Source organism: Megascapheus bottae, chromosome 19 (genome assembly GCF_031878675.1).
Source record: "Megascapheus bottae isolate mThoBot1 chromosome 19, mThoBot2.hap1, whole genome shotgun sequence".
NCBI lineage: Eukaryota > Metazoa > Chordata > Mammalia > Rodentia > Geomyidae > Megascapheus > Megascapheus bottae.
This window is the reverse complement of record NC_143527.1, coordinates 37526707-37541094: the sequence shown is the minus strand read 5'-3', so window position 1 is coordinate 37541094 and position 14388 is coordinate 37526707. Positions and strand designations below refer to the sequence as shown.

At 34.6% G+C, this 14388-nt stretch overlaps 1 protein-coding gene across 1 annotated transcript in view; it reads left to right on the top strand.

Moving 5' to 3' along the window:
- Greb1l (GREB1 like retinoic acid receptor coactivator) overlaps nucleotides 1-14388 on the top strand; it is a 200747-nt gene that overhangs the window by 78538 nt on the left and 107821 nt on the right. Inside the window, exon 2 of the mRNA XM_090353356.1 lies at nucleotides 12550-12658. The gene's annotated coding sequence lies outside the window, so the exon portion shown is untranslated. The remainder of the gene's footprint in view (nucleotides 1-12549; nucleotides 12659-14388) is intronic.

Below are 14388 nucleotides of genomic sequence, written 5' to 3'. Positions count from 1 at the left end.
TATTCTATATTAAATTGATAGTATAATTTGCTTAAGCTCTTATGACAGTTTAGTAAGACATAATATTAAAATTGCATACATTCTATGACTCTGCAATATGATCTAAGGAATTTATCCATAAAATGTATGATCCTTATTTTTTCATAACTGGCATAAAATAAAGCAGACCAAACTTATTTTGGGTCATGGTTTCAGTGTGCCAGTCCATGGTGATGAGAATGGCTTGAGAAGCAGTTCATAATATAGCGGCTAGGAAGCAGAGAAAGGGTTATTAGGAAGGAGCTAAGGCAAGATACAGTCCTGAGGGCCTGCCCCCAGTGACTTATTTCCTCCAGTCAGATCCGTTCTTCCACAGTTACATCACCTCCCAGTAGTCTAGTTAGATTCTGAAACCATCAGTGGATTAAACCATTCAGTATGCCAGCACCCTCATGGTTGAACTGTGTCTAGAAATGCTCTCAAAGATAATCCAGAGATATGATTTACTAATTCCTACGAATTTCTTAATCCAATCAAGGTGACCATCAAGTTTAACCATCAAAAATATAGTTGGCTGTTATACTTTGTTTAGAACAACAAATATTATCAAGGAGTTCTTAAAACAATTATGGTATATACGTGTCAGAAGATTTTTCTGAAGCACGAGACAGAATAAGAGAGATCTTTCTATCCTTACATAGAAAAATCTTCCAAGTTTTTATTTGTTCTTTGAAATGCCAGTAATCAAGCCCAAGATCTTTCATTGTTCTATTACTGAATCACATCCCTATTCCTCCAAAATAAGTAAACTTTAAATGAGCAAGTTATAAAAAGAGGGTGTACATACATCCAGTGGTAGAGTGTTTACCTAATGGGCACAAGGTCCTAGATTTGGTCACCTGAAACTTAAGGGAAAAGAGTGTGTATTTGTTTTATCCTTATTTATATATGCATTTAAAAAATATGAGGGATAGGGGCCGGGAGTTTGGCCTGGGTTCGATCCCTCCATACCACGTACATAGAAAAAAGCCGGAAGTCGTGCTGAGGCTCAAGTGGTAGAGCTCTAGCCTTGAGAAAGTCCAAAGACAATGTTCAAGCCCTGAGCTTAAGCCCAGGACTGTCCATAAAAAAAAATATGAGGGATTGTCTGGGAGTTTGGCCTAGTGGTTGAGTGCTTGCCTAGCATGCATGAAGACCCAGGTTCGATTCCTTGGTACCACATATATTGAAAAAAAAAATACAAGGGATATTTGTAAATCTAACAAAAATTTCGTGCGAAGTTGGAACAAGAGCATAAAGGACACTTTTTGCTATCTTTTCTACCTCTAAGTTTTAATTGTTTTAGAATGACTTCAAAAATTTCACTTATCGTACTAAAATATTTATTTTTCATTGACAGTATATTTAGGTTACAATATTATATATATATTCATGTACATAGTTTGTAATGATTTGAACAGGGTAACTAGTATGCATGTATAGAAGATCATAGTAAAACCCCTTTGTGTAATTAGGATGTATTACTATTACTAATAATAATAAATTAGAGGCAGAAAAGAACAGGATAATTGGCCTATCTACCACCTTAGACATATATCACGCCTTATGTTAAGAACATTCAAACTCCTTTCTGCAAGAGGATTTAAAAACTGGCAAGAACCACTGAAAATGGAGCTGTGGACTTAAGTAGTAGAGTGTTACCCTTGACAACAGAGCTCAGCGACCTAGGCTCTGAGTTCAAGCCTCACTACTGACCAAACACACATACACATATACCCCTTATGGAATTTCATAAATGGATTTATGGAATTCTGTGAATGCTAAGTAAAACAGTGAATGTAAGATGCTTAGGTAGATATTTGATAAAAGTAGCTGTCAGCACCCTTCCTATAATGTGTTTAACCGATTCTCTATTGTTTATGTTTTGCTTATTGATTATTATATTTTGCTTAGGAGTCAGACATTAACATTTTACTATGTTGTGTACATAGCAGATATGCTTTCCATTAGAAACGCTTTGCTTATCTGACCATTATCTCATTTCATTTTGTGTTGAATATAAAGTTTTATATTTTCATCCATGCATTCTACAGTCTTTCCTTTTTTATTTCTAAGCTTAGAAAACAAAAACAATGTTACTATATAAATATTGATAATACAATGTGATTCTGGGTTCTCTTATTTTTTATATAGTTGATATGAATGGGTATACAAATATATAGACATTTAGGTTTAATGTTTTTTTATCTGGAATTTATTTTTAGTGTCTAGATGATTTCTTAAGGATTACTTTTGGAATTATTGGCCATTATTTCCAAGTCATTAAATGAACAATTTGTTTTTTTTAATGTTTCAATTGTAGTAGAGCCTTTTTGGATTATAACCAATGGGTATTTTATTCTTTTTCCACATTTTATAAAAAAATTACAAAATTATTTTAAAAATATTTTGATTGCTTGCCACATTGCAGAATAGCACAGGAAGTACCTTAATACTTGGCAAATCAGAAAAGCATACTTCCTGCTATCTGGCGCTTGGAGTCTAATAGGGAAGACAAATATTAATTATTCATTTAGCTTTTTACATAGCCCAGAAGCAAGTTAATTGTTTCAAAGAAGATTAACAAGGTTATGAGAGCTTTTAGCAAAAGACTGAGGGGTTAGGAACTTGAGATCTAAAGAATGAAAGAAATTTAAGTAGCCCTTAGTAAAATTTGTATTGGGTGGTATTATAAGCAGAGAAAATATGTGTTTAAATGGGCTACTTGGAGCATAGCACTGTGATTAGGAAGAAAACAGGGCAAGATAAGGCAGAAGAGTGGACAGAGATTTGTATCTAGAGGACAATGTAGAATCTTGAGGGTTTTAGCTAAGGATTATGATTTTAATTGCCTTGTTATTCAGAAAAGTGATTGAAAGGTTCCAGAGAGGAGAAAAGGAGTGCAATTAGGCAAGTTGGTGTTGGCTCTTGGAAAGAGAGTCTGCCCAGGAGGGTTTCTCCACAGAGCTTTTTGAGGATCCTCACAGCATGCCCACCACACAGAGCAGGGATTCCTAGAGATCAAGGCAGAAACTGCAGTAGCTCCCATGACCTTGGAAAACACACATTTCTCTTGTTAAATATTTTATTGAGCGGGCACGTCAGCTCTGATTCAACAGGGGCTGGTATGTAGAAAGTAGGACTCTTAGGAAATGACTAAACACTGGAATTCCAACCTTTAATCACTGGCTAATATATCATGGGCATGCAGAGGGAATTGAGAAGTTGCAAATGGATAAAGAAGGAAAACCAGAAGTGTAATGACATAAAATTCAACAGAAAGGATGTTTGAGAAATCTGTTAGAACGCATAATTAAATAAGAACTGAAAAATGTTTATCAGGTTTAGTTACACAAATTTTAATGACCAAAAATTCTTTCAATAATATTGTTTAAATAGCTCTCACTCATCTCCTTTTTTTGAAAAATATTTTTCTTGTGTCTTCTTTGATAATAATCTATAATTTAGATGTTTCAGTAAATTCTACAAATGTACTGATATTGTACTGTTAATTATTTTGCTTGAAAAATCTTTTTTTCAAAATCTTTGTTTTACAATGGTCAGGTTTCTTTTTTAAAAAGTCCAATATGTTTTCTCTGTGTGCAAATCTTCGCTGAAATTGGCAAGTTTGTTGATTAAGATATTATACCTATCACTGGCCAGGAGTGTGGCCTACTGGATAGAGTGCTTGCCTTGCATGCACAAAGCCCTGGGCTTGATTCCTAGGTTCCACATACACAGAAAAAGCTGGAAGTGGGGCTGTGCCTGCCTCAAGTGATAGAGCTCTGGTCTTGAGAAAGCCCAGGCCCTGACTTCGATCCCCAGGATTGGCCAAAAAAAAAAGATATTATGAGATATTATGTATGTCATTAAGATGATTCCTAAGTATTACTTTCCAGTTGGTATTGTGAATGGGATCTCTCTTTATTATCACCATTTTTTTCTTTTATAAAAAAGTATTTTATTAACAAAAAATAATTACTTATGGTATATAATGGGATGTTATGAAGTATGTATTCACTGTAGAATGTTTAATCTGGCAAGTTAATTTACCCATTACCTCATTTATTATTATTTCATGGTACAAAGTACTGTAGACCTCTTAAACATGTATTTCCCCTCTTTTTGATAGTGGGGTTGGAACTTAAGCCTTGGAAGTGCTAGGCAGGCACTCTACTATTTAAGCCACACCTAAACCTTTACATCCCCTCTGAAAGTAAAAGTTTGTATCCTTTGATCAATATCTCCTTCCCCTAGCCCAATCAGCATTCTACTCTCTGCTTCTATGACTGTGACTGTTTCAGATCTCACATGTAAAGTGAGATAATCATGCATTTGTCTTTCCACAGCTGGCTCTTTCACTTAACATATCCTCCAGGTTTATCCCTATGGTCCCAGTGGAGTGCCTTCTTTTTCAAAAGCTATCCAATAGATAGCCTAAGCTTTCCATAGATTTAGACATTAAATTATACATATTGTCTTTATCTATTTACAGATAGACATTTAAGGTGATTCCTTAGCTATGGGAAAATAATGTTGCAACCAGCATAGGGATGCAGTACATCTTTGAAATACTAATTTTGAGATACTAACTTCATTGTCTTTAGGTATCTATTACACACATACATACACACACACACACACACACACACACACACACACACACCTACCTATTTTCCTCAAGGAATACATTCTAAGACAATGGATACTTAAAACTAAGATAGTACTGAGCCCTTTAAAGATTTTCCTCAGTTTATCAAGAAATTATAACTCAGAAAGCCAATTAAAAATTGAAAAGACATTTAACACACCTAAACTATCAAACATTATGGCTTAGGAACACAGTATAGGGGCTATTGTATAACTAGTCATGGGTTTGCTATATCACAAGGGAATTCTAATATTTTTTTAGGAAACTTCATGCTTTTTTCTCTAATGGCTGTACTAATTTACATTCCCACCAACATCATGCAAGGGTTTCCTTTCCTCATATTTTCTCTAATACCATGTTATCTTTCACCTTTTTGGTGGTAGCCATTTTAGCAGGTATGAAATGGTAGCTCATTCAGGTTTTAATTTTTTCCTGCTGAGTAGCCATAATAATCCTTAATCCTATAATAGATTTGTTATTTATATGCCCTCTCTTCAGAAGTACCTATTCTTTGAAAATTTTAAATGAGATTGTTTTCTTACTAAATTTCCTGTGTGTTTTGGATTTTAATCCCTAATAAATGTATGATTTATAGCTATTTCTCCCAGTCTGCAGGCTTTTTCTTTACTTTTTTACTTGTTAACTTTGCTTTGCAAAATGCTTTTCAACTTGTACTGTCATTTGTTAATTTTTGCTTTTATTGCGTATGCCTTTAGAGTCATATTCAAAATAATTATCATCCAGACCAGAGTCATGAGATTTTTCTCTTATTCTTTCTTGTAGTAGTTTTATAGTTTCAACTGTTACATTTAAGTGTTTAATCTATTTTGCGGTGGTTGGGTTTTTTGTAACTATATGATACGAGATATGGTCTGATTTCATTTTTCTGCAATTGCCCAATTTTCCCAATTGTTGAGAATCAAATGAGAGTAAACGCATTGACTTACTTTCCTCTGTTCTCTATTCTGTTCCACTGATTTGCTTTTTTATTAGTGTTGTTTTTATGCTGGCATCATACTGTTTTGATTACTACAGTGGTATAGTCCATTTTGAAGTTAGTATAACACCTTCAGCCTTTTTGGTTTGGGGTTTATGACTGCTTTGATTATTCAAGCTAGTCTGTAGGTATATACATAAATATTTTCTTTTAATTTATGTGACAGTACCATTGGAATTTTGATCGTGATTGCATTAAATGTACAGATCACTTTGCGTAACATGGACATTTTAATCATATCAATTGTTCCAATCTATGAACAAAGAGTGTCTTCCCATTTATTTGGGTCAATTTCATTCACTAGTGTTTTATAGCTTTCAGTGAACAGATATTTCACTTCTTTTATTACATTCATTTCCAAGTACCTTATTTAATTTTGTTACTATTATACATAGGATTGTTCTTTTTTATTTCTTTTGATAGTTTGTTATTAGATCATAGAAAAGCTACTTATTTTGGGCTGTGATTTTGTATCTTTTGTATAAACTTTATTAAATTTGTTATTTTTAACCATGCTTTGTTGGAATCTTAGGATTTCCATGCAAAAGATTGTGTTATCTACTGAGATTGCCATATTATCGTCAATCTGGAAATGTACTGCTTTTAATCCCCTTATTTTATAGATAAGAAAATTGAAGCCTAGAGAAAACAGGTGACTGGGTTGAGTAGCAAAGATGGAAACTGTGCATCTTAAAGATGTAAATGTATTTGTGCTCTATTAATAGGAAATTGAGTTGCAGTACACAGGCAAGCCATGTTAATTACTTTTTTGGTATCAGGTTTCAAAGCAATAATATATATTTTATAGCATTGCCATTTTGAACTTTACTGTTAAGATTTGAGGAACTGCTCCATCTCCATTTATTTCTTTAGAATGTGATTCCTACCGAGACAAGGACAATTTTTCTTTGTGGTCTAAGTAGCATCTAACAATTTATTGCACTGAATAAATAATTAATAAAGATTGAATATTTCCTCTCTGGTGGATCAATTATTTTTGTCAATTCTCTGAGGAAAGCTTTTTCTTTTTACTGTCCAGTAGAGTAAGAAATTTATTCTCTTAAATATTTTTTAACACTGCAATTAGCATTAATAATATAAAAATTCAAGTTTATTTTCCTTGGTTTAATGTATACAACTTGAATTTTATATGATGTTAGCTATAAATCTGAGATCCATTACCCTACTAGAATGAAATAAATTATTTTCTTCTTCTTCCTTCTTCTTCTTTTTCCTCCTCCTCTTCTTTTTTATTTTTGGTGGGAAGTGGGCTTGAACCCTGGGCCTGCGTGCTGTCTATGAACTCTCTTCAGCTCAAGGCTAGCTCAAGGCTACTGCCCTGTCCCTGAAGTCACAATACCACTTCCCATTTTCTAGTGGTTAATTGGAGATAAGAGTCTTACTGACTTTAGTGCCTGGGCTGGCTTTGAATTGCGATCCTCAGATCTCATCCTCCTGAGTAGATAGAATTATAGGCATGTGCCACTGTGCTGGGCTTTAAAAACTATTCTTCTGTTAAAGATATTAATTCTTGCAGTCTCTAAACATATAAAGTTAGTGAAGTAATTTGAAAATTACAAATCAGTACAGGGGTGCAAATTGTTAATACATAGATAATGTAGCAACAGTTATTAATCCAAAAATTAACTCTAAATAAAACAAAGAGTGAGCAAATAGGGGAAAAATACTTTTTATCCTTGTCTAGGAAGCAATGGACTAATTATAATAGCTCCCTATTTTATAGGGAAGTCATGCCTAATGGCAAATGTCCTCTATTTCTAAGGAATAACTTCACTATATTAATGATAACTTCTTGAATGCAATTTAAACAACATTGTTTCATGTTTATTTTACTAGAGGAAAAATATGTGGGACAACAGTTGCAGTACATGCTTGATAACGAAGTAGAATAAATTAATTGAGTTATAATATCTTATATTTGTTTTTCAGTCTTTTTGACCTAGGACTTGGTGACCTGTGAAATCTCTACTTTTTTATTTTTGAAAATATTTTATAGTGCCTGGGTTTAAGTTTAGATCAACAAGTATTACAGCAAGTTGACTACTATACTCCAAAATAAAGGATATTAAGGTTTAAATATATAAGAGGAGAGAGGCTAAAGTTACGAAGTTTCTTCTGTTCTCCAATTTACAACAAAGAGAAGCTGCAGTTTAACCTGGTATTTGCAGTGTCAAATCATTGCCTAGAGAATGTGCCCAAATCTTGAGTTACAAACCTCTCTGGCTTCTGATTGGAAGGAACCTACAAGTTGTTTGGAAGATATTCCAGATCCAAGGCTACACAAACTGAAGGAGCAGACTTGGGGGAAGGGTTCTAGGCAGGGAAGAGAGGCTTCCTAGACATTATAACTCTGTCCAGAAGCCAAATGGGAGATAAATCACTGCTGGCCACCTCTCTTATTATTGAAATGGTTCAGCCCTGGGGTTTAACTGAAGGGCTAGCAAGGTTTTGAAGTGCAAATAGGATGGTGAAGGGTAACAGCTTTTAGGGTTTCATTTTGATGGATTTTTTTCCTATGTGGATTTCTGGCGCTGTGATCTGGAAGAGGCCTTTAAAAAAAAAAAGTTTTATTTTGTTTTTGATCAGCCAGGCAATAAGAACTTTCCTTGGAAGTGTACTTTTCCTGTGTGCATATTGATCATATTGTGTTCAGAAGTAGATTATTTAATTGTGTCTTTTTCTGAGCCTTCTACACTGGAGCTGTCATTTCAAGGTCACACCTCTCTCTCTCTCTCTCTCTCTCTCTCTCTCTCTCTCTCTCTCTCTCTCTCTCTCTCTCTCTCTCTCTCTCTTCTCTCTCTCTCTCTCTCAATGCCAAAGTCTGAATGTTGAACAAAGATGTACTACTTTTGGTTCAGCGGCTTGGGGAGAAAATACTTTGGGCCAATGTATGTTAAAATCTTCCATTAAAAATCAAGTCCATAGAACAAACTCATTTAGTTGTTTTGTATGTATTGTTTTGCCAATTGCATTGTTATTTTTTAAAGAAAATTCTCAGATTTTGAAATATAGACTATTACTTGCAGAGTTAAGTGAAGTGTTTGGGAAATAGGGAGTTATAAAAATGTTCAAGGAAGAAGAGCTACATTGATTTCTGGAGTTGAAAATTTTTCTTTTATCCTCCAGATCACAGAAGATAAAATACCTTTAAATGTTTACACTTGGGGAGGGGGAGAGTTGGATGAGAGGAATCATTAGGGATTCCAAAAAACATAATTATATCATAAGGACATTGTGTACAAGAAATTTTAAGAAAAAATAAAATATCTTTACTACACAATTAAATGCTCATATTTCCTAGAAATATTGTTGATAGGAAAGTCCATTTTACTGTTCAGATGAAACACATATTTGCATCATTTCCCCTTTTTGAGAATGATAATGCGTTTGCCTGAAACAGAGGCTTGCCTCTGTTCACTTGATGTCTATTACAGAAATGGGCTGTTAATCTCCATAACTGACATTGATCACACACGGTATTCTTAATTGAACCTCTAGGTTGTTTTTCACTTCTATATTCTTCAGAATTGTCCCTTCACAAGATCTAAATGATAGAGGTCTATTTGTTTCCTACATCTGATGTCACGATTTTAAATAAGATGCTTGAAACAACAACAAACTGGCAAATTGTAAATGGCATCAGGCAGAGTCCCTTGCATCTACAGCTTCCCTGTCATTAGTTTTGTTGCTGGGTGATGTTCATATGACCTTTCCTTTGTTAGGAGGGATCTGCAGCCCTTCCCAGAATCCTTCCGTTAACAGTCTTTTTAACATAAGTTAGAGGTTGCCCAATGAATGAATGGTGGGCATTTTTATGGGCTACACATATTGTTGACATTGTGTCACATGTAACCTTTTAATTTCTAATGTGTTTAATGTGTTTTTAATTTGCGAAGTATGCATGTGACTTTCTCAGGAGTGGAACTGAGTCAGTATTTCTGAGTTCAGATTGCTTTATGCAAACCAGACAGACAGGTCAAGCTGAATGTGAGTCTTAGATTTCCTGAAACACACATGGGAATGAATTTCACTTTGAATATTGTTGAATAAAAGAAGATACTTGAAAAAGGCTTCTTTTCCCAAGAACTTCTCTTGCCTCTTGGCAAGTGAATTGCCCCAATATAAAAGCACTGGGGGATGGGAGAGTGAGTTACAGAGTGAAAAGGCAATCCACAAATAATCACTCTTTTCTGCCTTTGATTGTGTCAGATTTTTTGTGTGTGTGTGTGGCAATTGTTTTCTTTTTCCCTTAGAAGAGGTTTATGGTCCAATGTCTGTCAAGTCAGCCCCTGTCTTAAGGTTGCAGTTGTATTTCTCTCTGGAGTTCCTGGAGGTGATGTTATCTTTTGTTCACTCAGCAGTGTGGTCGTCCCTGAGAGCATCTGTCACTTTAGGCATTACAAGATGGATGGGTCTCCAGTGAACTGCTGGTTGAAGCAAATGGTGAAAATAAGAAAAGACAAGGGGTTTCGGGATCTGTGGAGGGGACAGACAACAGGAAACACTGTTAGAAATCCAGAGTAAGCTGAGCAATAGAGGAAGCAAGCAAAGATGTCATTTTTTTAAGCATCTTGGAAATCAGAATCTTTGGTGACTGTGGTGATCTGAGGGGCACACCTGCATCATGGTAAACAATTCTGTGCTTTGACTTTGTAAAATGTGTTTGGACACTTTATTAAAAGTCTAGGAAGGGTGTTGGGAAATAATAATCATGATGGAGAATGTTTCCTATGAGAGTTTGGCTTTGAGGGGAATTAGTGATCTTTTAAAAGATGAAATTAGGAATTGAACATTTAGATGTTTCTATTGTATTTTTTCTCTTCCTTTCTTTTCTTCTCTTCTTTGGGTAAATAACCAGGCAGTTGTAAATTTTTAAATGTTTGAAAAGTTTGGGCTACATAACTAACATTCTTACTGTTTCTGAATATTCTTGGTGGTTTTGTGATATAGTCCTGACAATTATGTGCTTATGCTTAAATGAGGCTGGGGACAGATTTTCAGCCATTTTAAATCATCTCTAATTTCATTTAATGGGACCTTTGATTTTTTTCTAAGTACAGTTGTTCATATGACAGAAGAAGTTGAGGATATGCATTGAATACATTTTGTTGGCCATGTTCAAAATTTGTAAATGCTGGCTGATACAAAGTATCTCCAGTGTAAGACGAGGACAGGAAGAAGACTAGCTGGGGAGTAAGAAAGGGGAAAGGAGGGTGATAAATTTTACTAAAAATGACTTTGTCAAACTTTTTGGCATTCATCTACCAAAAAAAAAGACCATAGGTTGAAAGGTAAAGAAATTAAGATGATTAGAAGCTTTAAGCTACACAAATGGTAGAGTATCTTCCTTCTCTATGGGTGTAAATAATAGATGAAAGAGGAAGAGTGACAACAAAGGATCAGGTCGTTTAAGAGAATGTGTGCAGCATGAATGGGGGTCTGTGGCCCAGGGCCAAAGGTCTTAGCTTGGAGTGTAATTAGAAGAAAATACAGAAATGTCATTACTAGCAGGTGAAGTGTGCAGCACGTGGCCAGAAATTAGCAATTTTAGACTCCAAAGCTATTGGAATTGGATTACTGACCTTTAAAAAAAAAAATCATTAAGGTCCTTGTGGAGTCATATAGTTTTCATTGGCAGTAATGCAATTTGACCTTGCTGACCATATGGGGTAATCTTGGGTTTGGGTAAAAGTAGCAATCTCCTGATATCTATTTGTATGTGTAGGAGTGGGAAAAATGTAAGTTTAAAAATATTGGTCCTACACTTTTAACTATTCTGTTGCCTGAAAATGTTCTTAGAAGAATAAGAGAGGTAAGGCAAGTGTTTTTATTACAAGATCTGATATGGTTCTTTATGCCCTCTTTCTTTCAACTTAGCCTAAAATGGAAAGTAAAATCAAAACCATTCTTTTAGAAAACATAGTGTGAATGTTACTTCAAATATTTTCATTCCTATAAATATATTGAAATTAATGCATTCTAAGAAAAATCCACAATTTTTTTTAGTCCGGGTAACAAAGAACAAGTCATACTTCTGAGTTATCTGTCAAATTTAAGGAGAAAGAGTCTTCATTTATTTCCTGATTTATAACTTCATTTCCTATATTTTCATGTAATAGCTTGTATTGACCATAATCTACTTAATGGAGAGAATAATGAGCACAATATAATTTCCAACCAGCAATATAAAATTACAGTTAAATTTCTATCTTCTAGGAATATGCTCAAAAGTAAGAAACTACGCTTGGCATTAGTGGCTTATGTCTGTTATCCTAATTACTAAGGAGGCTAAGACTGAAGTTTGAAGCTAACCTGGGCAAGGAAAGTCCTTGAGACTCTTATTTCCAATTAACCATGAAAAGGCTAGAAGTAGAGCTATGTGGCTCAGGTGGTAGAAACCTTAGCTCTTTTTCCTCTTTAGGCATCTTCTTAGAAATGACAAAAGAAACAATTTCAAAAATGAAAAAACAATACTATCAGTATTACTGATATTTCAATTTTTTGTATTTACTTGAGTAATTTTGCCCAGACAGCAGGGATTATAAAACTCCTAGACACTTTACAATAAGAAAATCATACACTGATTTTATTCTTAAAACTATTCTGTAGAATTTTATCATTAAGGTAATGTCTGTCAAAAATACAGAGTAGGCACACTCATTCTTAAGAATAATTAAAATTACTTGCTGAATATTTAGGAGGGAAGAATCTCTATGTATTTTGATGTATACAGAATTGGGTAAAGCTTTGATAGTAGTTTCTGTGACATTGGATATATTTGAAATGTACTACAGAATGTGCTACACTTGGACATTAATCCATGTTTAAATACATATTTTATTTATTTTTAATGTTTTTACAGGTATAAAGAAACCTTAAGCAAGTTATAATCTAGGCAACTGGCTCCCTGAAGTATTGACTGATGAACTTAATCATGAACATGACTCAAAAATGTTAATAACTAAACCAAGGTATTGTACAATTATGTATGTCTAGCCTCCAGTTTTTCATGATCTGATTTGTTTTAAGGAGGTAGATTTAGAATGTAAATAAAGCTGTGTTTACTCCTTAAACTGATCAAACAGGCATTTCTGTAAACCCTTCTCATTTCACTTCTTCCACAAAATTTATTCAGCAATAAAATTTCCCCTTAAAACAAGCTCTGATTTCCCTGCATACCAAAATTAAGAAAGCAAGATTTCAGTTTTTTTATTCCTCTTTGTTGAAGTTTCATCTTTCCTAGTGTCTGAGACTTCTAGCTTGTTAAGAAAAATCCAAACCACATAGTAACCATATATATTTAAAATTTGTCTCACATATCACTATTCCTGATCTACATTATAAAGGATTTATGAAAGCTTTAAAAAAAAACAAACAGGATTTCAATTTAGAAAAAGAAAAAAAAGTGATACTGTTTCTCTCCCCCCCACCCCACCCCCAACCCCACCAATGACAAAGAAAATTAAGAGCTTGCATAAAATTGAGAATTTAGGGTTGCTATTTTAGGTAACGCTCATGTATCAGAATGGACATTACCCAAGATGCCCCCCTCCTTTTGGAAGTTATAATGTGGCTTAAATAGCCTGGCATTTCCAAGGGAGGCCAAAGATCTTTTCCTCTTTTATGGCCTGCTGTATCCTTTTGAGGCCAAAAAGAACAAGAGAGTCATTGCCACTTCAACCTTGTCCCTGTTTGTTCCTTCATGCTGACCACTGGGATACCAAAACCCTGCGTTGGCTTAACATTTGGGCCTGGAACATCTGGAAAATGGTCAGAGAGGCAGAGGAGGAGGCAGAAGAAAGAGACTGTCGCATTTTGTTTCACCAGGTGCTAGGAGGAAGCAACATTAGCCTTTTTGATATGGGAGGCAAATTCTGTGGGCCCTGGAGTTAGGCTTCAACAATTGAAGAGGTCAAAGGACAGCTGAGTGGGGTCAGTAAGACACCATGGGGTGTATTTTGTTACTTAGTAAAAGGAGCAGCCTCCTAAAACCTTAAAGGATTCTCTTGAAAATCTGTGTTGTGAAAAAAGGTTTTATGAGTCTCATGGCAAAAACTCCTGATTTATCTAAGGAATGCTTGCTTTTGTTTAATGGAAGGATAATCCTTACCAAATGTTGCCAAGGACTATAAGAGTCAATATACGTCTGAAAGAACAGTTGGGGTTTGAAGTATACTTTGTTTTCCAAAATGTTTATCATTTTAATGTTCTGTCACAGTGAAGAATGTCATACTGTTGAAATACCACCTTTTCTCTCATTAGAGTAGAAAGTAGGGGTAGGGAAGGAGGAAGCAGGAAGGGTGTACCTACATTAATTTAGAATTTATCCTATATGCTTTCAATCTTACCTAACACGGGATATTATTGTTAAATCATTTTAAATCTCAAAAATTGTTAACTCTAAGAGGTTATATTTTCGTTTCACTTATTTAATAAAGAAATTATTTCTGAAGAGAGCAAATCTTATATTCCTTGTCATTTTGTAGTAGTAAAAAGAAAAACCAATGTCAGTCAAGACTAGATGATGCTATTGGGTGGCTCAATGCCAGAGCACTGCCTAGCATAGGTGAGACCCTATTCTATCCCTAGTACTGGGAGAAAAAAAGCAACAGTTTTCTCTTTGAAAAGAAATGGACAAGAGACAAAATATCCTCATGCTGTAAAAGCTGTTTCTAGTAGTCCATGACCTCAAGAGACCACT